The sequence below is a fragment of the Lycorma delicatula genome, chromosome 12 (assembly GCF_047948215.1).
Source record: "Lycorma delicatula isolate Av1 chromosome 12, ASM4794821v1, whole genome shotgun sequence".
Taxonomy (NCBI): domain Eukaryota; kingdom Metazoa; phylum Arthropoda; class Insecta; order Hemiptera; family Fulgoridae; genus Lycorma; species Lycorma delicatula.
In genome coordinates this window covers 66560382-66586934 of record NC_134466.1, presented here as the reverse complement: position 1 = coordinate 66586934, position 26553 = coordinate 66560382, and the positions used below count along the sequence as shown (strand labels likewise).

Below are 26553 nucleotides of genomic sequence, written 5' to 3'. Positions count from 1 at the left end.
CTCCTCCTACCACACATTTAGGCGCGGAAGACCCCATGGCCGGTCAGGAATTGCGTGAGCCGATAGTTCAGCTACGAATTTCAACTTTATCTAACCAAATATTACGCTCGTTACCCTTATCATATTAACGTTAAGTATAACAATTTTTGTATGTTAAATGCCAGTATATTTAATAAATTTCTCTATTTTTATAAAATTTTCCAACATTTGAAGCGATTAATCGAATTCATCAGTAATTATTCATAATCACAAGATTAATCAAATTTACTGTAACATATTTACTTTTGCAAAAATATATTATGGAAATTACTAACATAATTGTTTGCATAATACTTATGCAAATTTATATGAGACGTGAGCCATTACTGCATCCGATACGCAAGTATTTTATAGTAAAGACAATGTGGACTGTTTATAAATTTTTTTTTTTCAATCTTCTATCTTCTACTTTAACCACCATCTCGTTCCCTTTCCTAGAACTGAAATATATATATATATATATATATGTACACACACTCTAATCTACTTTAATCTCATACAAGACTCAATATCATATGGTCACGCGAGGTAGGCTTCAAAATAGTGTTTGTTGTGGGCTTTTTATAGATAAACTTGACGCACATTTACTCTTGTTTTACTTTCTTTTTGCACGCTTTATTCTGCTGGTTCTTTTTTATTCGTTATACCATCCGTGTTGCCCTCCTCTGTTACTTACCGAAGTTTGTATCTAGTAAAATACATGAATGGTCTGTATCGTGTGGGATTTCTTTTTCTTTACAAACAAGAAATTCTGTTGATTAATAGTTGACTATTTTCTTGTTTTTATTTTCCTTTTACATGAAATGTAATATTTCGGTTACATTTTTTTTTGTATTTATATTTTTACGTGTAGCATCAGTGATCTTTTCAAAAATCACGAACAATAATTTTTGTTTCATATTTTTAACGTTTTAAACTTCATTTATAGTTTACATATGTGTGGATTTTTATTACAATTTGAATCTTTTACGCTTTATTTTTCAAGATTTTATTCAATGGTGTAGTAATTAATTATTAATTGTACTCATTAATAGAGCTCGGATTATATTTAAGATAAAAAGCTGGAAATACGCCGGAAAAATGCTTAAAATATGATTGAAAAGTGTCAAAATATGCAACTTTAATAATAAAAAAATAATTTTAGTTTTTTTTATATTTCAAAATCAGTATATTAGTAGTTAAGTAACTACTAATAGTAAGTAGTTGAATAACATATTGATAAATTCGATAATTAACAATAATTTAACATTTTATTACTTTTGTAAACATTCGCGGTTAATAAGTGCGCTGTAAGAGCCTTGTAGCTAATAGGTTTGGCCTGCTACAACGAAAGATTTCATTTATTAACTAGGTAACCTACCGAAAAATATTGTAAATATAGCGAAAATATGCATCATCACTCGACTTAAGGAAAATATGCAATAATCGGTGAGAATGAGCTTAATATGCAAATCCATATAATCCGGTCTCTATTCGTTAATATAATAAAATCTAAACTAAGGACCGAATAGATTTTATTGTAACTGTTTATTTAATATTGGGCGGTCAATCGAATTGGCGGTTAACAGGCTTTTAAATGAGCTGATTTTGGATGCGATTCCTTGTAAGGGTCTAGGATTTATTTTTTCATTCATACAAGGGCGGTTCCAGGAAAAGAATTTGGATGGGGGACTTAGGTAACAAGGGGGTGACATTTTCCTACTCCCTTCTAATTGGGTTGGGTATATGATATTTCATGCGTGGTATATTCTATACTTTTATTTTACAGGAAAAATCATTTAACCGATCGTTGCTGTAAAAGAGGCAAAAAGGGACGGTTTCAAGCAAAACCAAAAAAGCGCTTAAAATTTCCTCAATTTTATTTCGATTTATAAAAATTAAGTTGTAAATTATTCTAAGTGACCCTTACGCGGATTCTAGAAGTTAATTTAACTTGTAAGGTCGGACTGTATAGTCTTAACAATTTTAATCAAAACTGCCATGCAAACGATGAAAATTATATACTAATATAAGACGGGTTGAAAAATAATTAAATTTAAATTTAAATTAACTTGATTTTTATTTGTTCGTTAATTTCAATATTTATAATTAATCCATTAAAATAAAAAAATTTGGACATTTTATTTCATTCACCAATTTTATATAAAATAAATTCATGTCCATGATTGCGCATCTTATCACATCGATCGATAACGCGATCACCATCAATTTGCATCACGTTATGAAGATGCATTACAACTAGTGACGTCAGCCTCTGTTAATTTCCTATTAAGAAAAAATATTTATTCACGATAATTACAGAGTTGCAATATTTCAACTGGTTATTTTGATAATACTGTACTGATAAAATGTTGCAATTCTTTTCAACTGGGTTTTTAAAATTCAAGGACTTCGGGCCGTTGGGGGAGGTTATGGAGTCCCATTGCACCCTCCAGGATCCAGCTATCCAGGCATCTCTTAGATTCGCCCCTGACTTAAACCGGATTCGTTTGGGAAATTCTCGGACTGACAACGAGGTGGCTCAAGTATAATTCTTTAGGTGGCGTGTTACGAAGTTTCACCGAGTTCTCTAGTGGTGTACTCGACTTGGCAAATCAGCTGATTCGAAGTCCAGAGTTCTAAGGTTCAAATCCTAGTAAAGTCACATACTTTTGTACGGATTTGAATATTAGGTCGTGGATACCGGTGTTCTTTGATGGTTGGGTTTTTCAGTTAACCACACATCTCAGGAACGGTCGAACTGAGACTGTACAAGACTACACTTCATTTCCACTCATACATTTCATCCTCTGAAGTATTATCTGAACGGTAATTACCGGATGTGAAACAGGAAAAAGATCGAAAGTAGTCTCCTTACCGTACTCTACAAAGATTACTTTGAAATGCAAACGGTGAAACCAAAGTACACATCGAAGACGTTCCGCCCCAGTAATTGTATCCATCCATTTTTAACAACACTGTTGACTTCTTGTTGGCCGAATTCGGTAATTATGAACTACTTGAGTCAAAACTTGTTGCGATTTGTTTTGAAATGAGACCTCAACCGATTCTATAAGATATCTAAATTAATTTTTATATCCTTTTAGTTTCGTTTAATCCTTTTCAAGTTACCCGTTATTTTGAATTTATTTTCTAAGAAATCAAAATTATTCTGAAATTGTTGCTATATTTACTTTATCGAATGAAAAATCAATTATTTTACGGCTTCTGTTAATCGCCATAGTTTATTTATGTTTTTTTTTCCGTTTTAATTCGGCAAGAGTAGGAGTAAAAATGATGTAACAGATCGGAAGTTGCAGCGGGAGGAGTCAATTTCGTCCTTGCGGTGGCGTGATTGAATAGTCTTCTTTACGATTTTATTTATTTCTTTTTATTCTTTTAGAAACTGTACGGATTAATTAATTAAGAGAAATCCATTATCTAATTACGATTATAGTTTTATCTAGTAATCCTTTACGAATAATTATTTGTGGAAACAATTATAATTAATTTTTTACGTTTTTCTGTTGGTAGTTTTATCCATTAAATTGAACCCATTTATATTTATTTTTTTATTTACTAATTTTTAGCTTATTTTTTTAGGGTTGTGATCGGATTTTTGTATCCTAATCTCTTGCTGAAGTTAATTAAATTCAGGATGTTCACTTCACATCTTGTGAAAAAGCGACTATTTTTTAATTTGCAATCGGTTTCTCATTTTTTCTACTATTTTATTATAACAAAGTAAATGTAGTGAGAATATGACCATAAAAAAAAAAATTTCAACATCATGTTGCAATAATTTTTAATTAATTCCAATTTCATTTTTTTTTTTTTTTTTAATGTACTTGAGTCAGAAAATATGTTTAGTATAATTTTTTATCATTCATTTTTTTTATGCAGTTTTAAAATCCCTCTTGCATAAAAAAAGCATCCGAAGAGTAAAAGGTGAACTAGAACGTATGCGGTTCGGTTGTTTTATATTTTAATGTTTTATATGGTTTTCTAAATTGAAAGTTAAACGAACGTTCGTGGTTAGGAAACAATTCATATATGCTCAGAGGTTTTTTTTAACAGTAATAGTATTAATAAAACGTGAAAAAATTGATTTTGAATTTTTTATGGCAAATTCTCTCGAGCGACATTTAAAAAAAAAAAATTAACAATTCCATGTTTCCATAATGTTTTTTTTTTAACTTTGTTTTTATACTGTTCGACGCTAAAATTTGAACATCAATTATTTTTTGTTACTTATTGTAATTCCAAAAATATTTTGTTTTGTATATTTTCTATTTTGAATTTTATTATATTATAAATTGTATATGAAACGTTTACGTTGGATTTTGATAATTTTTTTAATTTCTAATTTAAAAATAAATTTCCCTGACTGTTATTCCCTGGATTATTTTCTCGGACTAGTCGTACGAATACCAGCTTGTTTCTTTTTCCTGTTTTAACCTCCGGTAATTACCGTTCAGTTAATACTTCAGAGGATGAATGAGGATGATATGTATGAGTGTAAATGAAGTGTAGTCTTATACATTCTCAGTTCGACCGTTCCTGAGATGTGTGTGGTTAATTGAAACCCAACCACCAAAGAACACCGGTATCCACGATCTGGTATTCAAATCCGTTTAAAAACAACTGACTTTACTGGGACTTCAAATCAGCTGATTTTGGAAGATACCAAACATTTAAATAAGTAAAATTATTCTTGATATTAAAAATACCTCTTTTTCATTACAACTGTGTATTAATTTGGTTAAGTTGTAATCATACTATTTTCATTATGGTTTCGTTATTTTGTATGTACCACAGCCATAAATATTTTGCAATAGTTTGGCTCCACAGTTAAAACTGAAGATTTCCTAAAATCTTTGCGAATAGCTCTTTTGAATTGTGGAGAGAAGAACGAGCGTATCTGTATTTATTTGTCCAATATTTTACATCTTTCAAGTTATAATATTTATTCTTGTAAATTTAGCCTAAACAAAAAAAACTGTTAATATACAAATATGCGGGAATGCATAGACTATTGGAATTTTTCCTGTTTATACCTGTGGAAAAATGCATCCGAACCATGCACAACTATTCTGTCTTTTAAAGTAGAGTAGGTAGCGATTGCTAAATCAAAACATTTGCATCAACCTACTAGTCACTACACCGGTCCTTTCTCTGTATCTCCTGATTAAGATTCCCACAATCAAACTAATTAATCGATAATATTCAGCCGATTAACGGTCTCAAGCAGTCCAAGATTCGTCTAAGATTGAACTTCTTCTCATCTTTGATGTAGTACAGGAACAATTGGATCGACAAGCGATGGAAATCGATTACAAAACCTGGAATTTTGCTTAAAGAAAATTTGATTGTTGAATTTTATTATTTTTATAACAGAAAACTCTACTATTAAACTCGAACCTGAAGATAAATAACCCGATACAAGTCTCTCCAAAAACGGTTTAAATATGACGAATTTGTTTATTTAATTGGCATCTTGAATCGGGAACTGGGTTCCTTTCCTTTTTTCAGTCCATATGAAGGTGCTTTATCGATTACCTCCATGATTATAATAAAGGATAATGAGCGTGAGATTATACAATTTCGTTACCGGTCATATAATAAAAAAATTAATTGTACGTAAAGAGTAAAGGAAAGGGAGGTGACGAGCCTCAGAGAGATTGCTTCGGATTAGGGTTGATCGGCGTAGTTTATCACGTATATTGTAATGACTTATTTTAATATTCCTTTTGCTTATCTGTATTTAAATGGTCTCTAATCGCCTAATGTATCACACTACTAGCGTCCACATTTTTATTTTGCAGATTTATTATCGATATACATGTTAAAATGTATACGTACAAACAAATAATTTTTGCAAGATTTCATTTAGATTTTTTTTATTAGCCGGCCTCCGTGATCCGAGTGGTAGCGTCTCGGCCTTTCACCCGGAAGTCCTGGGTTCGAATCCCGGTATGGCATGGCATTTTTCACACACGCTACTAAACATTCCTCTCATTCTCTGCGGAAAAAAATTGCTTAACTGCAGATCCGGAGGTTAAAAAAAAATAAATCCATATACCTGTAGTGAGAAAAATTGAACTAATTAAATCGCATTAATTATGGTAATTAACAGTCGGCCTGGGAGTTAGGTAAAAATATTTACCGATGAAATTCATCATTCGAAAGTGACGTCATTATTATTTATGTAGATCATACACGATCTTGTATTAAAGGTAATTATGAAAAGTGGAAAAGTAAATTCTCTGAATCATTATTTCAGTCTTATCTTCCAACATATTTATCAACAAAATCATTAGTACACTTTTGTTTAGACCGAAGTTAAACGGTATATAGATACCCATTGGTCGGTTGGCTCTCGTGGGCGGTGGAAGTATGTGACGTCATACTGTAATTTTTCCTTTGATTTTATTGTAAACAGTTTTAAATGTAATCAGACTCGACAGTGTAAATAAATAAACAGATATAATAAGATTATATTTTCTCATTTGCGTAATTCTTTACCTCAAATTCATTTTTTTTTTCGCGTACTTCATGGGTAGTAACAAAACGAGTGCTTTATAATATTTTTATTATATAATAAACGTGCCGGTCTCCGTGGCGCGAGGTGTAACGTCTAGGCCTTTCACCGGAGGAGGTCCCGGGTTTGAATCCCGGTCTGGCATGGCATTTTCACACACGCTACAAATCATTCATCTCATCCTCTCAGGTAATAATACTTAACTGTGGTCCCAGAGGGTAAAAAAAAAAACAAAAAAATATATATATAATAACGTAATCATTTTTGTTTAAATATTTAAATCTTAATTTTTGATACTATTCGAAAGTTAACGTTCTGAATAAATCTGTATTTATACTGTTACGTAGTTAAAACATAGAAATAGTCCACTCATCCGTATTCTCGGCTGAGTGGTCCGGAGTTTTGCGTGTGATTAACTCGTCTAGACTTTCCGGTGATGATGGTTCAAGGTCCGGCGTAAAATTTTATCATTAACGATTCTTCGATACCATTTCTGGTCACCATCCTTCTATTGGCGGGTTCAAATTACAAACGCATTCTCGGGCCGGCGATATTTGCCTTTATCAATTTACAAGTACACGATCGAACTGGATTTCGTCGAAGCGTCTCGGCCTTCCATTCGGACAACCCGGGATGGAATCCCGGTCAGGCATGGCATTTTCATACGCCACAAAATTGCCATTTCATCTCATCCTTTGAAGCAATAACAGATGGTGGTCCCGGAGGAAAAAAACATATGATCGAAGGTCGCCGTCGACCTGATTATACAAATGAATATAGCTGCGTTAAATATAGGCAGACTTCCTGAATGTTATCGTACGCGTTAGTTCTCAGCATTTATTTTGCTTATCAATTATATATACTATTGTTAAAATTATGATTCCTTCTAATCTTTTTTTATCCATAATTAGCAATTAGAATTAAACAGCTTGGGTCTCCTGAACGGTTTTATTTGAAATCATTAAATTTTTTTTTCTGGTGATACTATAAAGGAATATTGATTATGCAGGAAAAAAACTGGAATTTTGTATAATTTAATTAAAAATGAAATTAACAATTTTCAATAAAGTTAAATAAAATAAATAATAAATAAATAAAAGCAACATAACCTCCGTGAAAAAAGATTATTTTCCCGTCTATATAGCGCTATAGCAGAACTATAGTTGTAGAAGGGAAAGTATTGCAACCGGACCTCTACGTTTTGACACCTAAGGAACCCAAATACCGGAAATAAATTTGCCAGATGTTCGTATGTTGGGAGTTGCATCTTCATCACCTTATATCTCCAGAACAACTCGAACGATTTTGACCAAACTTTGGTCAGATAACTTTGTCAGATAACTTCTATATATGTGGCATTAGTGCCATTAAATTTTCAACTTAAAAGGTCAAGCAGATGAGGGTTAGAGCAGGGTCACCTACAGTATCTGGAGATTTCGCCTAATTAAGGTCACATTATTCTTAGGCACATTTGTTAACGATTAAAAAATAACAGTATTTCCAACAAAAAAAAATCAAAATCGCACTTCCACCCCTTAAAAATACTGCTGTAGTCATCTGCTATGTTGTTACGTCGTAGCTGATCGGTAGAATGAAATAAATTAATACTATTTAAAGTGCAAATAAAGTAATTTTGTATAGCCGGTTCTCGCACTCGATTGTCCGGCCGACTCGGTTCCTGATGCAGTCTCGTGGCTACACCAGCTGCCGACGGTACAAAAGTAATTTGTTCTGTATAAGTGGTGAAATTACGTTAGTTTAGTTAATACCGACTGTTTGCGCTAGTACTGTCGCACACAGGCGAATTAAATACGGTATGCGCGCGCGCGCATTAGTTAGAATTTTTGAAATTAACGAAAAAAATATTATATTTATATGAAATAAGTATTTTAAATTAAGTTGCGTATGTATATGTTTGTAAGCCGTGCGTAAGAAACAATCCACAGTTTTAGGACTTTTCTGGAACGTGGCTTTAGTTGCGTGTCGGGAAAGTCTAAAACTGTTTTGTCATTTAAAAAAACAACGCTTATACTTCTGCCATGTGTACCTAGTTGGTTTTTTTAAATATTTTAATAACATTTATTTTAGTTTGTCTGTGAAGGGTGCCTCAGAATAAGCATTATTAATGTAATTATGTAATTTGGCTAGCCCATTGTTTTCTAATCATCATAATTGAAAAAAAGCGTTAAGCTCTATAAAAAGTCTTTTTTTAGTTTTCTCTCTGAAACGTATGTTGTTTTTTTAAAGATATTATATCTTTTTAAATGACATTTCACGATTGTTATAAAATAATTTTCATAGAAATTACGTGTGAAATAATACACGTTTCTTTTTTGTTTTTCTAAATCTCTTCTCTTCTGAACGTTAAAAACAGGAAAAAAAATTGTAACGTTCTGTTTTCCCTTTTGTACATCAAACATATTCAATACTGTCATTTAATTCAGTACCAGGTGTTAGTGGTTGTAGTTTATTTATGTATATTTTGCTTGTTTTTTCACTGGTATTTACTGTTTTAGGATTTTTTTTATGAAAGGTTGGTAGGGAAAGCAAAGGAATAATAATCTTTTGTCAGCACTTTTTAAGCGTTCCACAGTTTTACTATTATTATTTCAGTCAGAATATGATTTTTCTTTTTTGTATTTATATATATATATATATATATATATATATATATATATATATATTTGTTTGTTATTATATTACTCGTAAAGAAATAAAAAATAAACGTTAAAGCGACTTTTTAAAAAATGTGAAAAATATTAAGTTTTTATATAAGCTTTGACGTTTTACATATCAAAAAGTATCCGAATTTGTCTCATAAAAAGATATATTTAACATGTTCAATGACTTGTCCCCTTCAAAGTAGGTCCCTTTTGATGTGTTTGACTTATCTCAGTTATGTTTACATTGTTTGAAGCATTTTGTAAAAGTCAGTTTTACTGATCAACATATGTCATGTTGCATTTTTTATCCCTTCTTTGTTTATTAATCTCTTTCGTTTCCGCGGAATTTTATAAACGAAATTGGCAAAAAATCGCAAGGAACTATATCTGTGAGTAAGGAGTCTGCTGAAATTCTTCTGAAAGAATCTTTGGATGAGTTGTGATGGGTGAACGGGAGGGTTTTCATAATGAATTTTCTAATAGTCATTTTCCCAAAGCTGTGGTCTATAGCGTCGAATAGGAAGTCTTACCTGACGATGAACAGTTACGTAATACTTTTTATTGACGGTTTGTCCTTGAGGAGCATATTTGTTATGAACAGTGCATTGATGATAAATAAAACTCATTTTGATCTTCGTGATTGCGTAGCTTTCTTTTACGTCGGAGGACTTGGGAGTTTTCCAGTAGAATGATTGTGGCTTTATCTCAGGATCATAGCCATAGACCGTTGTTTCATTTCGGTTATTTTTTTCTCGATAAATAAGAATCACTATTAGAACTTTCCAAACATGTCTAGCGCAAATGTGTGAAAAGTTTTACAACAAATTTGCCTGCTACGCGCCGCATCCTGAGATCTTCCATTAAAATTGATCGCACTGAACCAAATGAACTTCCCATTTCATCTACAAGCGTCTGATTTTTATTTGAGGATCATGTATGGTTATTTGATAGTTATAACCGTTTTGTTAGGCATGCAGTTTGGCTGTACTAGTGTTTTCTTTGCGAGTGGGACAGCGGAACTAGGGGTAAACATTATGTTACCAAAGACTTGAAGAAACGAGACAACTTAACTTCAATTAGGAAAAATATTATTCATGAACCCTTAGTTTTTTACCCCAAACAAATATTTTAACCCCCTCTCTATATCAGGTTAGGACTAATAAAAAATTTTGTAAAAATAATGAAGAAGGATAGTCCCGGATTTTTGTATATCAGGCAGAAATTTCCGAATGTAAGTGAAGGAAAAATTATAGAAGGAATATTTGTTGGTCCTCAAATAAGAGAGTTTGTCAAAGATGACCGAACTCAATTTTAAATAACGTGCAAAGCTTGGGCTTCATTTAAAGACGTTTGCAAAAATCCGACAATTACCACGATATTGTTAATCAACTTCTTACTTCATGCTGATTTATGGAATGTAATATGTCTTTGAAAATACATTTCCTCCGCTCACATCTGGATTTTTTCCCGGTTAGCCTCGGAGAGGTAAGCGACGATCACGATGATCTTTCCACCATGACATTTCGGTGATGGAAAGCCGTTATAAAGGAATTAAATACTAACATGCTAGCCGATTACTGTTGGACATTAATTCGGGATGTACGTGAGGCTATTTATAAAAGAAATGCATCAGCGAAAACATTTTAACAAAGATATGACTGTTCAAAATGATAAATTTTACAGATTTGAAGTATATTTTGTGTTAATATTTTTTTGAAGCGTAATTTATTTAAAATAAGGGTGGTAAAAAATTGTATTTATAGATTCGTAATGTACGCAAAAAAGAAATTCAAGAAATGGTAACACACTTAGAGAAACATTAAAAAACATTTTTTTTTTGTGTGTATCATTGTAATAAGGCGGTAAAATTACATGGTACCGATCAGCATAGTTCTAATCGTTAATTTCCACCTTACGTTATGTTTTCGAGGGGACTGGATCTCAATATCGAGTTTATTTTTATTTAGAATTCGGGTAACATCGTCAAAATTGACATTTCAACCAAATTAAAAAAAAGAAATGTTTTTCAAGTTTTATTTTGTTTAACTCGGCTGAATATCTCAGCTGGATATTAATATTTCGTAACAAAATTTGAACGATATGATCTTCAAGTGAATCTTCGAAAAACAAGACCCGAGTGAAGTTTCCAAAACATTTTACCGCGAATTTATGATGTATTGAAACTTTTAGGTGCATTTTCAAGAATTAGCATATTCAAATGCAAAAGTTGCGTGACTATGTTTTAAATTTTCACTTCTAACCAATACAGTATTATAATTAAAGACATTATGATGTTTTTTACTAAGTTACAGACAGCTCTTAATATGCCTTTAGAAAAATGTTATGGAAATTTAAAGTGCATCGTACGTACCGCGGTCGGCGGGCACTAGAGCTGCCTTCCGTGGCAACTATTTGCATACGTGTACCGAGTGATTGTAAAAAATATACAATTGAATATTTTGTTTTAAGATGTATTTTTATGTGTTTTCATTGCTAATCAGTCTTATTTGGGAAGTAGAATTACTAAAGATGGACGAAGCAGGAGCGATATAAAATGCCGAATAGCACAAGCTAAACGAGCCTTCAGTAAGACTAATAATTTGTTTACATCAAAAATTAATTTAAATGTCTGGAAAAGATTTTTGAAAGTATATGTTTGGAGCGTCGCTTTATATGGAAATGAAACTTGGACGATCGGAGTATCTGAGAAGAAAAGGTAAGAAGCTTTTGAAATGCGGTGCTATAATAGAATGTTAAAAATCAGACGGGTGGATAAAGTGACAAATGAAGAGGTATTGCGGCAAATAGGTGAAGGAAGAAGCATTTGGAAAAATATAGTTAAAAGAAGAGACAGACTTATAGGTCACATACTAAGGCATCCTGGAATAGTCGCTTTAATATTGGAAGGACAGGTAGAAGGGAAAAATTGTGTAGGCAGGCCACGTTTGGAATATATAAAACAAATTGTTAGAGATGTAGGATGTAGAGGGTATACTGAAATGAAACGACTAGCACTACATAGGGAATCTTGGAGAGCTGCATCAAACCAGTCAAATGACTGAATACAAAAAAAAAAATGAGTCTTATTTAATAACAATATCTACCTACATTATCATATCTAAATATAACAGCTAAAATGATTTGTTTTTCCTTTTTTTTGTTGTTTGCAGTATTTTATAGATTACTTTCATTTATTTTCATTGTTTTATTTTAAATTTTGTTTTGTTAATTCTGTGATCTCATATTAACCCAATTTCCTCCCTTTTAGGCTTTTATTTAACCACTTAAACGATGTAACCATACTTCTCCATGTCGTCGTGGTCGTCGGTGGGGTATGGTGGGGCGGTAGAGTTAAATTCAGTGTTGTATTAGTAGTGTTGTTCCTTTGGGAGAATGTTGGGGAAACGTGTTCGTTGTTTAAAGTGGCCTTCTCTTGAATTAGCTTTTGGTGGTTCTTTGGACCCAATTGGCGTAACTGAAGAGGTAACCGGCCGAGCTAAATCCAATTGTAACAGCTTCAGACTCCTACATTGTTACTATTATTACTATTACGACGACGAGCGTTGCTTTCTCTTCCTTCTCTTACGATTGTACGCCGTTTCTCCTTCTCGATTCTCTCTTTTCTCTTGTTATTTTCTTCTCAAACCATCGTGTTTCAATCGACATTAAACACGCGCATGGTGAATCCTATACATAGACATGTAAAAGACATATAAGTGTTCCTTCTCTCTTTTAAACTACATTTGCTGTTATATTCCGCTTTATTCGTTCTAGAAATCAGTTTTTTTTTTAAAGATCATGTATTGTTATTCTCCTGTTTGATTAGATTATTCTATTTTGTTGGGTGGAGAATGTAAATTACCTTTTTAGTTTATAAATAAAATGTTTATCTTTTGTATGATTTTTATGTTAAATTTTTTATAAATACTATTTATTGGGTTGATATTATTTCCTTCGAATATTTATAGTCTAGTAAAATATATATATATATTTTTTAACAGAATAACATTTTTTGGTTTACGAGTTTTCCCAAAATAAATTTTGGGAAAAAATAAATTTTTTTTTAAAGGGAGTTTCAAAAAAGCCCTTCTAAAGCTTTTTTCTTGAATTATTATTTTTAATTTTTAAGGAAACTATGAAATTTAATGAGGTAGCTTTTAAAACTGAAATTATTCGGTTTTAAACTTACATAGTGATTTATAATTGAATTAGTCCAACAGTCCAAGGTTTTTTTTTTTTATAAAAATCATGAGGAAGGTTAAAGAAAAACCAAGGTACATCCTTTCATCGGTAAGATAAGTAAAATTTTTTTCCTCAGTTGTTCTTAAAACATAAACTTTTATTATTATAATTCTGATAGTTGAAGGTTGTAAGTTACGGTAGGGTTGGATGAAGCCATACGAAGGCGATATTAGGTTGTGTAAATACACCGATGGAAATGTCAGCCGATCCGTTTGCATCCTGACAGAGACCAAACTGATGATTATGTTGTCTTATCAGTTTTGGAGTGTCTATAAGACGACCTCTGGTAGGGCTATGAACGGTGGGGTTGGTGTGGCGACCCGGGATCATCGCAAGGTAGGTTTCTTCCCCTACGAGGGTCAGGATGTAGTATTATAATCTTTGAGTATTCTTTATTCACATTAAGTTCAGTTTTTGACATTTTAGTTCAGAATTGTAGTAATGAGACGCGCTAAGTGATTATTGATCAGTTTAGTACTTTTTCAACAAAAAAAAAATCAGGGGAGCCGGCGAAAAAATAAGGTCGCCAGAAGACGAAGCGTGGAACCGTGTTGGGCCAAGGGGCAACTTTCTTTCTAAGGGCGTCTTGTTTTGAGCCACACTCAAGAGTGGTTTGAGTCGGGGCGTTCTATGAAGCATTAAGGACACCAAGATATGCGGGATGGGCGCGCTGGACCGAGGGGTATGCGTGGGGAGTATACCCGGATCCTGCGTAGTTATAAGAAAGGAAAGGGTAGCCCTTCCCTTCAAGAAGCGGATGATCAGGGTGTTCCGATGATCCAAGGGTGACCGTTTAATGGAGGGGGGCGTAAGGGCTCCAAACAACAGTGGGTTTGGTCACCGCTGTGACTCATGGGTGCGGCCGTGATCACGTCTTTTTGGGGAATGCCGGTCGCCCCCTGTGAGTTTAAAAAACGGTCGAGAAAAAAAAATTCCTTTGAATAAGTATTGCAGATTGCATATCTTTGCGCCTCTTTTTTTTATGAATAATATATTTACGGTATCTATTGTTTTACTAATAACATTCTTTTTGCCATTTCATTTCACCTTTTAGCAGCGAAACGATTATTATGTGTCGACCTAAGTGGTGCAACCTTTGTTAACCAAATACGATAATTATTAAAGCTTAAACCACTTTGTAATTGCGCGACTACCAAATTGTCGGTTGCTGGAAAACTTTTGTTGAATTGTGAAAGTACTTTAGGATTCACCTTATATTATATATATATATATATATATATATACACACACACATAGAAAGGTTTATTATTGGTTTTAACAAAAAGGTATATTGATTAACGTGAAATTTGCAAATTGTTAAGCATTCAGAAAGAAGAAGAAGAAGAAAAAAATTTTTAAATGTGAACGAATAATGTAGTATTACATTGAAGAATCCCGATTAACAATTGTTACCTACATAACCCTTTTATTCCGTTAAATGTTAACATCAATAGCGTAGAAATTACTATTACACCAGCTCGATTCAATTTCTCACATTCCTTTTATAGTTTCGTTTTAACAATTGATTTTTTTACTTTTGGTTAAGGGGGAATGTAAATTGACCGACTTCTATTATCCAGAACAGTGGTGTTTAATTAATCTCCTCCTCCCTATTGATTTACTGTAATTAAGATTTTGCTCTTACGAAATTTTGGTTAACCGAACTAAAGCGATTTCTACATCGGCTGACGTTAGCTGGTAGTCGCATAATAACGACAGAATTTTGGTTACACCACACCCCTAATTGTTGTTTAATAATTGTATTGATTATAATAGTTTACAGTCGTTTATTATTTTCATATTCTATTTCAAATTCAATTTATCCGATAAGTCTTTCAACCGTCAGGTTTATTATACAGGCAACGGTCAGGAAGAGTCCCTGGTTAGTTTACAGGCAGGATTCCTACGAGATCCGTACCCGATGAACGGAAAATTTGCATAGACAGCGGAAAAGAGGTTTGATGAGAAAAGATTATATAATGTAAGACAAATTAATACATAAATCAAATTATACAGATTAGAAGGTAGGTTAAAGCATTTTCCAGGCATCGCGTATTCATTCTACAGGTCATTCACGGGAATCGGATGTTTTTAAAATAATCATAAAAAATTGAATATTTACTTTAAAATAATTTTATTAGTACTGAAACACTTGTTAAATCAAAGCATTTGTTACTTACTCATGAACGAAAAATTATGTTCGGCAAGTGATGTCCATTTTGGGCAAAACATTGTTGTAGCCTTTCACGGTAACTGGCCTCAATTCTTTGCAGCATGTCTACATCAATCTGGGTGACGTGATAACGAATTGTGATCTTTAGATCTTCCAACTTACGCGGTTTATTGTTGTACACACGCGATTTCAGAAACCCCCACAGAAAAAATAACAACTATTCAAGTCATGGGACCGAGGGGGCCAAGGAATGTCGCCGATTCTGGAAACGATCCGTCCCGGAAACAAGTTACGGAGAACAGCCATCAATGCCCTCGCTATGTGCGCTGTAGCTCCATCCTGCTGGAATAACACATTTTGAAAATCGATTCTCCGGTTTCATAATTCAAGGATGAAAAACGTATTCGACATCGCAATGTAACGATCAGCTGTTACAGTTACGGCAGCGTCATTTTCTTTAAAAAAATACGGTCCAATAACACCGACCTTTCCTATTGCACACCAGACAGTCACCTTTGGGCTATGAAGTGGTCTCTCGTGAAGCTGATGTGGGTTTCTTTCTGTCCACCGGCATTTCCTTCAATATTTTTTCAATTCTTTCAATACCGGCAATTCTGTTTGTTGACGAAGTCATTCAGATGAAAATGGGCTTCGTCACTCATTAACGATAACAAATTTTCATTTTCTTCAAAAACGGTAAGCATTTGTCGAGAAAATTGTAATCGCTGCGTGAAATCTTGCTCGTTTAACTGCTGCACGACGGCTATCTTGTAAGGATAGAAATGCAGGTCTGTATGCAGAATTCGTCTTACCGTACTTGTGCTCTTTTGAAGCGCTGCTGAATGCCTCTGAATAGATCGGCGGGGGGTCTGACAATGGCTTCCCTTACTCGATCGATGTTCTCCGGAGCGCTAGCGGTTCGTCGGGAACCCGGTGGTTTTTTCTTCAATATTGAACCGCTTGTTTGAAGGTTGTTTACCCATCTCAATATTGTGTTACGAGAAGGGACACTTGCATTACGATAGATTAAACTGACGGCGGAAATCTCGCTGAACAACAGTTACGGATTCGTCATTTCGCACAAAACTGTCATACGCGTACAGGCGTTGGTCTAGGATCCACGGCTCCATCTCGACGACTAAAATGTAAATGCTATGAACAAAGGAAACGTCAAACACCAGCCACGTGCCCCTCCCACCACGAACGCCCGAGTACAACCCACTTCAAAAACATCCGGTTCCCGTGAATGACCCTTTATATAAAGCCTTGGATGAAATGCCAACAGTACAGGGAGTTTTGAAATAAGCATCAACATGTGATTTAATTACGACCAAGGTAAGAAAGGTATATAGGTAATTGTGCTCAGTATAAAAATTACGACGATCACAGCAGAGAATATATATATATTTTAGGAATATTAAAATATATATTATTTTCACTTTCTAGCAGCCAAACTTCCTTGCCAAACGACCTCCTACAAGCGTAATCCACAAACGCGTGCTTCCTTCGTGTCTAAATGGATTAAAATATTTGAGAGATCACGAAAGAATTTTTTCGCATTTTTTCTTTTTTAAATAACAAAATTTATTCCACCGACAAAACAAATAAATTTTCGCGAACAAAGATAAAATTTCTGAAAAATCAGTCCTATTTTAAATAGCATTTTGAGTGACCACACAGAAAACATTTCTTTTTTTGTTTTACAATATTCTTACATCATACAATATAAAAAACATCTCGTATTTCGAAACGAAAAAATCACGCAATATAATATATTATAAATAAATATATTAATTTAACCTACATGATCGTTGCATCAAATACAACTGTTGCTTTTTCTTCTCCCCTAGTTGTAACGATAAATCCGCCAACGTATGTTGTACGCTCTAATGGGCATGAACTTATGATGCTCTATAGATCTAGTACCTACAGGTATGTATTCCACTGTACAGTTAGTTATTCCTCACAACGGGTTCCCATCCCGTACATCCACCCGATGGACACCAACACGATCGATACATCGAACCGGCCGACCAGATTATATCGAATTATTTATTCTCGAATAACGTTGTATGTTATTAACCACGCAAATACAATGTGCATGTTACTTGTGTGTACTTGTAAACGTTTATACACATGCTTAAGAAAAACGAGCGACAATAATACTCACGGTTTACTCTTCTGTAATTTAAAGTTTCACAACATAATAAAAAAACTTGGCAAAAGTGGAATAAGTGAACTTGTACGAGCTCGTATCAAATATTACTTTCCATGTTTTACCGACACTACGTTTTCTCATTAGATTACAAGCTATTGCTAAATTTATCAAGATTTTCTCATTATTCCTGTGAATTGTATTTAGGGCGCTATGATTGTTTTTTTGTCCTTGAAACCGAATTTTTTCTACTCCTTGGCCCTTATCCAAAGAATAGTAGGAACTTTAAACGAATTCGATATTTTACTTAATAAGAAAGTTATACCGGTAATTTCTTTTTGTCATCCCTTGTCGTAAGGGTTGATCATCCAAAACTTCTTATAGATAAAAGTTTTTGGTAATGTTTACCTGGCTAACGACCACATTAAACCAATTCGAAACTGTGCCTATTAAGATGATTTTTTTTTTGTCTTCGATACTCCATTTTTTTTATCCCATAGGCCAATGGTTAGTGATATAAAAAAACATTTACTTAGATAAGTTTTAGGCCCTTATCTAAAGAATAGTAGTAACATTAAACGAATTCGATAGTTTACTTAACAAGAAAGTTATAGCGATATTTTGTTTTTTCTAAAAAGGTCCCCCCCGCCGCCCGTTTCCATCCCCCATGGTCCGTTTTTTCTCATTAACGAACTCCACCGAAATTTTTGGTGGTTATATTTTATTATCAATTTGAAAGTGATTGGCGAAAAATTACGGCAGTAATCGTGTCCACAAGAAAGTGAAATATATATATTTGATTTTGTCTATTAAGTATATATAATATCCTTTGAACTGACAGTCGTTTTGGGATCTGAGGGATGTAAAACGCGAAGATATGTCGAAATTTTCCGGGAAAAAATCGTGCTACACATTACAATAGGTAGCTTACTTATGAAATCTACCTAATTCGAACGGTCAAAATTCATAGCGTATACAGATCTAGGAAACCGAATGTAAACTTTTCAAGAAAAATGCATCAAAATTTTCAACATGCATCTGAAGATTTTTTTTTATGTTTTCGTAAAAAAAAAAATTTTCACAGCATCGATTCACGACATAGCTTCCTGAATATAATATTAAGGAATAGTATGACCAAATTTTGAAAAATTATTCATTATAGTTATGTTAAATATACTCCGCCGATTTCCGTGGCGAAATGGGCTTTCATCAAGAGGTCCCCGGTTAGGCGTGGTGTTTTTCATACGTTACAAAAATTCCCCATTTTCATCTCCCACGCGTAAGCTGCAAGCATATAAGGCGAAAAATAAAAAAAAAAACACATACCAATTCTGGAATCACTAACATTGATGCTAAAATCTTTTTAATCTTATGACGAAAGCTTGCTATCTCCGCTACTATAAGTAATTGATATTCAATCTTTTTCGCCCACCGCCGACATTGAGAATCAGAACGTTTTTTAGGGTCCCAAAATTTTTGAACTTACCATTGTTAAAAAAAAATTGCAACTGCTGGTTTTTAAGATGTGTTCTTGCAATTATTGTTTTTAAACGTGGAATATTGAATTTCTGAGTTGAAACTTACATTATAGATGAGAGCAATTAAAACATATATTTAATAATATTTAAAGTAGAATATTTCGGTTCAGAAAAATCGTAGAGATCCAAAAAATTAAACTTACTTTTTTAAACAATTTTAATGCAGGTTACTAAAAATAATTTCGTGTCCACCGTGTGCTGGATCAAACACGAGCAAGGCCCTCAATTTTCTATGGGCCTTCTATTTATCGCTCCACTTTAAAGCCTCCACCGCCCACAAGGGAACTTTATAGCCCACTTTGAGAACGAATGCTGCACTATTAGCAGAAATAGAGACAGGTTGAAGAGAGCACACAGGGGGATACTACTGGGAGTAGTATCTGCCTATAGAACTGTTTCTTACGAGGCCCTCTGTGTGCTCTCGGGAATGTTACCGATTGACCTTATCGCCAGATATAGAACCGACAGGTTTTTAGGGAGAGCAGAAAATGAAGTCAGGGAAAACATACATAGAATCTGGCAGGAGAGATGGGCGGAGGCTGGAGTGGCTGGATGGACAAGAACCTTAATTCCAGAATTAACAGGATGGATAAACAGGCGGCATGGAGAAACTGACTATTGGATCACCCAGTTCCTGACGGGACATGGGTGTTTCAATGGTTATCTCCATAAGGTGGAAAGAAGGAATGAACCCGCGTGCATGTACTGCGAACAGGACGATGATTCTGAGCGTACGTTTTTAGTATGTAATAAATGGATAAGGCTAAGACACGACGCGGGTATTCATGGAAAAACGCCGAAGGAAACCGTGGATTTCATGCTCGGCAGTAAGGAGAACTGGAGGAAGGTCGCTGATTATATAAAGACAGTACTAAAACAGAAGAATGAAGATGAAAGAAGTATGGGTTTCTAGTATGTTAGGTCGGGTGGACAGCCTCAGCGGTGAGAGCCAGCATGCTTAGGTGTGCTGGTTTCAATGATCCGCTGAGGACTCCTTGGGGGTGTGCTGTAGGGACAAGAGAGTATTATGAAAGATCCGGGGGTCACATCACGACTTGTAGGTATGATGTGGTTCTATAGAAGACATAATAGAGAATAAAAAATCTCAAAAGAGCCACCGGTAGGCCTGACCTGCCATGCCGGTATATTGCCGGTAGGCGGGGAGGGCTAATTAGAGTAACGGACACTCCCCTGGGTGGCGTAATTCCATCAAGGCCCAGGGGAGTAGAGAAAAAAAAAGATTAAATTTAAATTACGATAAACAATTTTTTTATTAATTTATAATTGTCGGTTAAGAGACAATTATTTCAGCTATAACACTGAACAATTCTTTACACGTACAAACAGTTATTCGAAAATCATTCGTCGAAATTAAGCCACATATACTAAAAATAAACCTTAGTTATGGCTGTTGTGACACGACTGAACGATCTACATATTGGATGGATATTACTGAAGCTGAACGATGATATTCCTTCATAAAAAATGTTTTATTGTAATATAGATCATTGTTATCTAGATTAAATGCTATTATTCGGAACATAAATTTCAGCGTTCAACAGAAAACTACCGATTTCACCCTCACCAGGTAAATCCCCGATTCATCAAGGAATTGCAGGTAAAATAGAGCGCACTACCTGAAGAAAGGAGTTCGATAAACTCTAACGTGAAATAATTAGTTGTCTCGTTTCAAAGTCGTTGTGAGAAAAGGGTCCCTTCCACATTTCCGCTAAACCTTGATCATTTCATACTGTGTTTTCAGGTTTATCTTTTGATAAATATATCCATAGTATTAGTGCGGTTTAGTGGACGCCGATCCATCTACGATTTAACCCATCGGGTTGGTCTAGTGGTTAACGCGTCTTCCCAAATCATCTGATTTGGAAGTCGAGAGTTCCAGCGATCAAGTCCTAGTAAAGTCAATTATTTTTATACGGATTTGAATACTAGATCGTGGATACCGGTGTTCTTTGGTGGTTGGGTTTCAATTAAACACACATCTCAGGAACGGTCGAACTGAGAATGTACAAGACTACACTTCATTTACATTCATACATATCATCCTCATTCATCCTCTGAAGAATTATCTAAACGGTAGTTACCGGAGGCTAAACAGGAAAAAAGAGAGAGAGAGAGAGTGAGGGTCGCCCCCACGATCCTTCGTATGCTTACGAGAAACCCAACGGTTGGTCTAGCGGTGAACTCGTCATCGTAAATCAACAGAATTCGAAGCCGAGAATTCTTAAGTTTAAATAATAGTAAGGGCAGTTAGTTACTTTTATACGGATTTGAATACTAGATCGTGGATAACGGTGTTTTTTTGGTAGTTGGGTTTCAATTAACCAGACATCTCAGGAATGGTCGAACTGAGAGTGAAGACTACACTTCATTCACATTCATACATATCCTCATTCATCCTCTGAAGTAATACCTGATCGGTAATTCCCGGAGGCTAAACAGGAAAAAGGTCCAAGTGGATCAGTTTGCACGAACATTCATTTAGTGTCTAATTCAGTCTCTCGTTCAATGGAATTAAGTGATTAGCTCGTGTTGTAACGGTAACAGATTGAGTCGTAATAAATATATATTCATTTACACGGATTTCTGAAGACAAATATTTTAAACTATGAATATTGTTGTTCATATTCATAAAACTGTATTTACATTACAGCGTATATTTACTTTATTTTTTTTTTTAAATTACGTATCAAGATTTGAGATTATGTAAGTATTATTTTTTATGAGTAAAATTATATTTTTTAATGACACAGAAAATAGCACAGATCAGATAAATTATTGATTTTTCATAGATAAATTTAAATATACCAAAAACAAATTTTTTTATAAAATGCACTGTTATAAAATAAAGTATTTGTATCATAATTTTCATATCATAAGCCGCTGATGACCCTCGTCCCTATTCAATCGTCATCTGAAGAATTAATGGAACTAAACTAATCGAAATATATGATGAATTTTGTTTTATATGACAACGAATATTTCAACACCTTTTAAACTGTATATAATAAATATTATTTAATTTAATTTAAATGTTATTAATTCAAACTTTTATTCGTGGTATTTAATGTCGTCTATCGATCGTTTGACTCGGTTCGAATGGGTAAAAATTCTTTTTTTATTCACGCCAAAGAAGTATAACTTCTTACGTACGAACTTAAGTACACACGAGCTTTTTTTACTTGCAAACTCAATATGAGCACTGTTTACGGTATTACAGACGTCAAACTCATAACCCACCTCTTTCCATACACTGGTGAGTATGTCTGTAGAAATCGCTTCCACATCTCCTGTTATTCTTTTGAGCAGGTAGACGAATGACTGGTTTTTTTCTTCGTGTACGATGTATTTTACGTATCGCCCAAAGAAGAAATCTAAGCGCGTCAAACCGGGACTTCGCAGTGGTCGAGCGATGGGAGCTTCTTCGCCTATCCTGAATTTAGGAAACCTGTCGTTAATCGCAGTCCGTAAAATTTCTGCATGGTTATATGGAGGAGGTCCATCCTTTGGAAAATTATTCCCTTCATATTTTGGATTCATTAAGTTCTCTAAAATGGCCGACTATACTAAGCATGCCTGTAGTATTCTCTGCTCGTGTAAAATAAATTGGTCCAAAAATTTGATTATCTGTGATAACACCAGACCTTCACTTCGGGATCGTTGCGGACAAATTGTACCTATTCTAGTGGATTTTCTAAGACCCATACTCTACGATGGTAGCGTTTAACGACTTCGTGAACATGAAATGTTACGTCGTCAGAAAATAAAAAGCGATGCAGGTATTTTTTATTTGCAGAAGTGAAGTTTAACATGGTTTTTATAAATTTTACTGTTTGTGACTTACTTTTATATGATGGAGCATCTGCAGTTTGAAAGCAAGAAGATTCTCTTGCACAATCTCTTGAGAATAAAATTATAGATAATTTAGTTGACGACTCTACAACGAACTGAAAATTTAGAACTACTCAAATTCTTTCTGTGTTTTACGCCTGTCTGATAAGTATCCTTTTAAAATAATCCGGTTTCCAAAAATTATTCAAATCATTTACGTATGATTTTGTCACTCGGAGAATTTCTTCGATAGATTCGCTTATAATTCCTTTCCGAAACTCACGAATTTTTGTTTCGAATCGGTACACTCACTACGGTTTCCCTTATCGTGACGCCATGGTACTAATGTCTGGGCTCATAACAGATTCGGCTTATTAACATTCTAATGCAGCTGCTATCTGACGGAGAATATGTCAACTAAAACTTAATTGTTGTTGCTTCAAAACATTGAATCTGTAAAAAAGAAGCATATTTGTTATTGAAATCTCCGAGTTCTATTTTGGCCACCCGGTATGTATATTTAAGTTTTTTTTTCTTCTGAATTTATCTTAAATATTCGAACGAATCCCTCTTTATTAAGGAATATTTTTTGATTTGATTACGGATTATATAAGTAGCTTAATGTAATAAAAAGTCATTTGTAATTTTTATTTAATTCTGCAGTTATTTATTGAAGCAGGGTTTGGATTGCTGTATAAATTAAAAGGAAGGGAAGAAATGCTAGTAGCGTTAAGATACTGTAATCCCGTGTTTTATTTCTTAATATCTCTGCGGTTTTCATTGACGTTATTTCATTTGCTAATAATTTAAAATTAATAACTGATTGTTCAACATTACATATATCGACATCAGTATCGATTTATTTTCACGTAAAAGAATAACGGTAATGTAGAATTCTCCAAAATTAATTTTCTAAGAAGATTATCTTAGTATTTGGTATTATAATTTGATTTTACTTTAATTGATGTTCGAAGCAGCTTTCAGTTTTTTCCCCTGATGTAAATAGGACTAAAATTTCGTTGAATGATTTAATTTTACTAAATTATGATTTATTACCTATTGCATTTCTTTCTATAGATATAATGTATGAAGAAAGATTGGTAATAAAAATTAAAAATATTAATTTAATTCAATCATGATAGTAATTAATTAATTAAATAAAATTCGTTATTAAATTGTATTTATAATTAATTATAAACGTATTGGATTCATTGCGTACGTGAGCTATTTATTTTTACTTCCTTGTACGAAGTACAGGAAGTATTGTGATCGCGAAAAATTTCGGTTTTCAAATTTCAACGGAAATATCCATTTTGAGCATCCCTGAATCCATTTGTACTAGTTTGGGCGTGACGGTTGTACGTACGTACCTATCTTACATAACTCAAAAACGATTAGCCGTAGTATGTTGTAATTTTGGATTTAGGATTGTTGTAAAACCTAGTTGGGCACGTCCATTTTTGATTGTATCGACTAAACCAAAAGTGTCCTTAAGCCCAAAAAACCAAAACATTTTGGATTTTTAACTATTGTAATAAGCCCTCAACGAGAGCTTTTCAACGATGTATCATAAGTGGTATTTATTTTCATTGGTTCCAGAGTTATAGCCAAATAAAATTTTAAATAATGAAATATTTGGATCTTATAACGGAAAGGATTTGAATCAAATTTCATGTCCTTTTTTTTAAAACTTTTTTAAATTTAAATATATTCATTTACTAATTAACTCGTGACTGTAGAAAAAGTTTTACAATAAATAATTATTCAGTAAAAACTATAAAAAAAAAATATGAAAAAATATCAAAAGTTATTAGTGAAATAAAATTGTATTTTCTTTTAAAAAATGTATAATTAATTTTATAGGCATTATTACATGTGTTATAGATTTGGTGAAACATCTGATTATGTAATATTAATTGAAAAATATAATTTAGAATCGTATTATTTTTGGATATTCTAGGTTAATTTTTGTCAATTATTCTAGAATTTCTGTTTAATTTTATCTACATCAAAGTTAACTACAGAGTGACTGAAAAGTAGAACCTCACAAGAACAACATATATACTGAGGTATACATGCCCGATCTTTAATAAATTGCAAAAAATTCGTATCTTTTAGTTCATTACATTACTCCTCTGATATTGACAATATTCTTCCTAAGTCAGAGTTTATCATCATTTCGTTTATTTATTTTTTGTTGCCAATCATTTAATCGCTCGTTAGTTTGAGATAATTTTTCTGATCTTAATTTGTGTTCACGCGTCTAGTTTTCAAATTTTCTCTTCATATTCATCATCTCTTATTTTTTTTATTCTTACCTTGTTCTTAATATTTTCTTCATTTTCATATTCATTGTGCCGTTTTTTTTGAGATATGTTTCTTCATATTATCTTTCTTTACTATGATTTTTTCTTTTTCATTTTTTATTATTCAACAAATCCAATAATAAAAACTTAATATTTTACACCTTAGGTCGCAATTAAAATTTGTAACCGGTATACAGGAGTTCACTAAACGGAATAGTTTAACTACTATTAACTTCTATTTATACTTCACACCAGAAAAGTGAAACTTTTGTTAATCAGTAACTCACGAAGATACGAATAATAGTGAACTAGCAATACGAGTAATAAAGGGACTTTTACTTTATCCTAATATTTCATGTAAGATTGTCGAATTAATAATTGTATAAATATTTGATGTTAATAAAAACGAATATTTCAGCGATTGTGTAACTGTCCACTTTATTAAAGAATTGAAGGATCGTACCTCACTTTAAAATGAAATAAGTTTAAATGAAGTGCAGCAAATTTGTATATGTAATTTAATAGGTTTACAAGGAAGTCATGTGGTGTCATCAGTCTTTGAAAAATACATTTCTAATGAAATGTATTTTATGAATAAAAAATAATCTTGTTCCATTCATCGTTGACGAATTATTGAAAATTGTGTGAAGCTAAAATTATCAGTAATCGGGCAGCCGGTAAAATGAATGACATTGATGTTTTCGAAATTGGTGAAAGTAAATAGCTTATTGCTTGTGGCATTTATTTAAAAAGGCGATGGTTTCGGTGATTGAAATATGCAAAATTTCCTGATTACAGGAAATCTTGCATACATCATCTTGCTTTATTAAAGGTAAAATGGAAAAGTATTTTGAAAGTTTCTACGGAAATTTACATTATAAAGACGAAACAAATAAGTTTAGCAGATAATATTGAAAATTTTACAGCCATCAGCAGTTGGTATCAAAAATTTATTCGGTTTATGTATAAGAAGACGGACCACTCACTGTAATCAAAATATTGCCGCATTCAAAAAGAAGAGAAATTTATAAATTTTCATCGATATGTTTTTGCGTTGCCCAGAAAATT

General features: G+C 33.2%; 1 protein-coding gene across 7 annotated transcripts in view; it reads left to right on the top strand.

The window, feature by feature from the left end:
* heph (polypyrimidine tract-binding protein 1 heph) overlaps nt 1-26553 on the top strand; it is a 974461-nt gene that overhangs the window by 731902 nt on the left and 216006 nt on the right. The window lies entirely within an intron of this gene.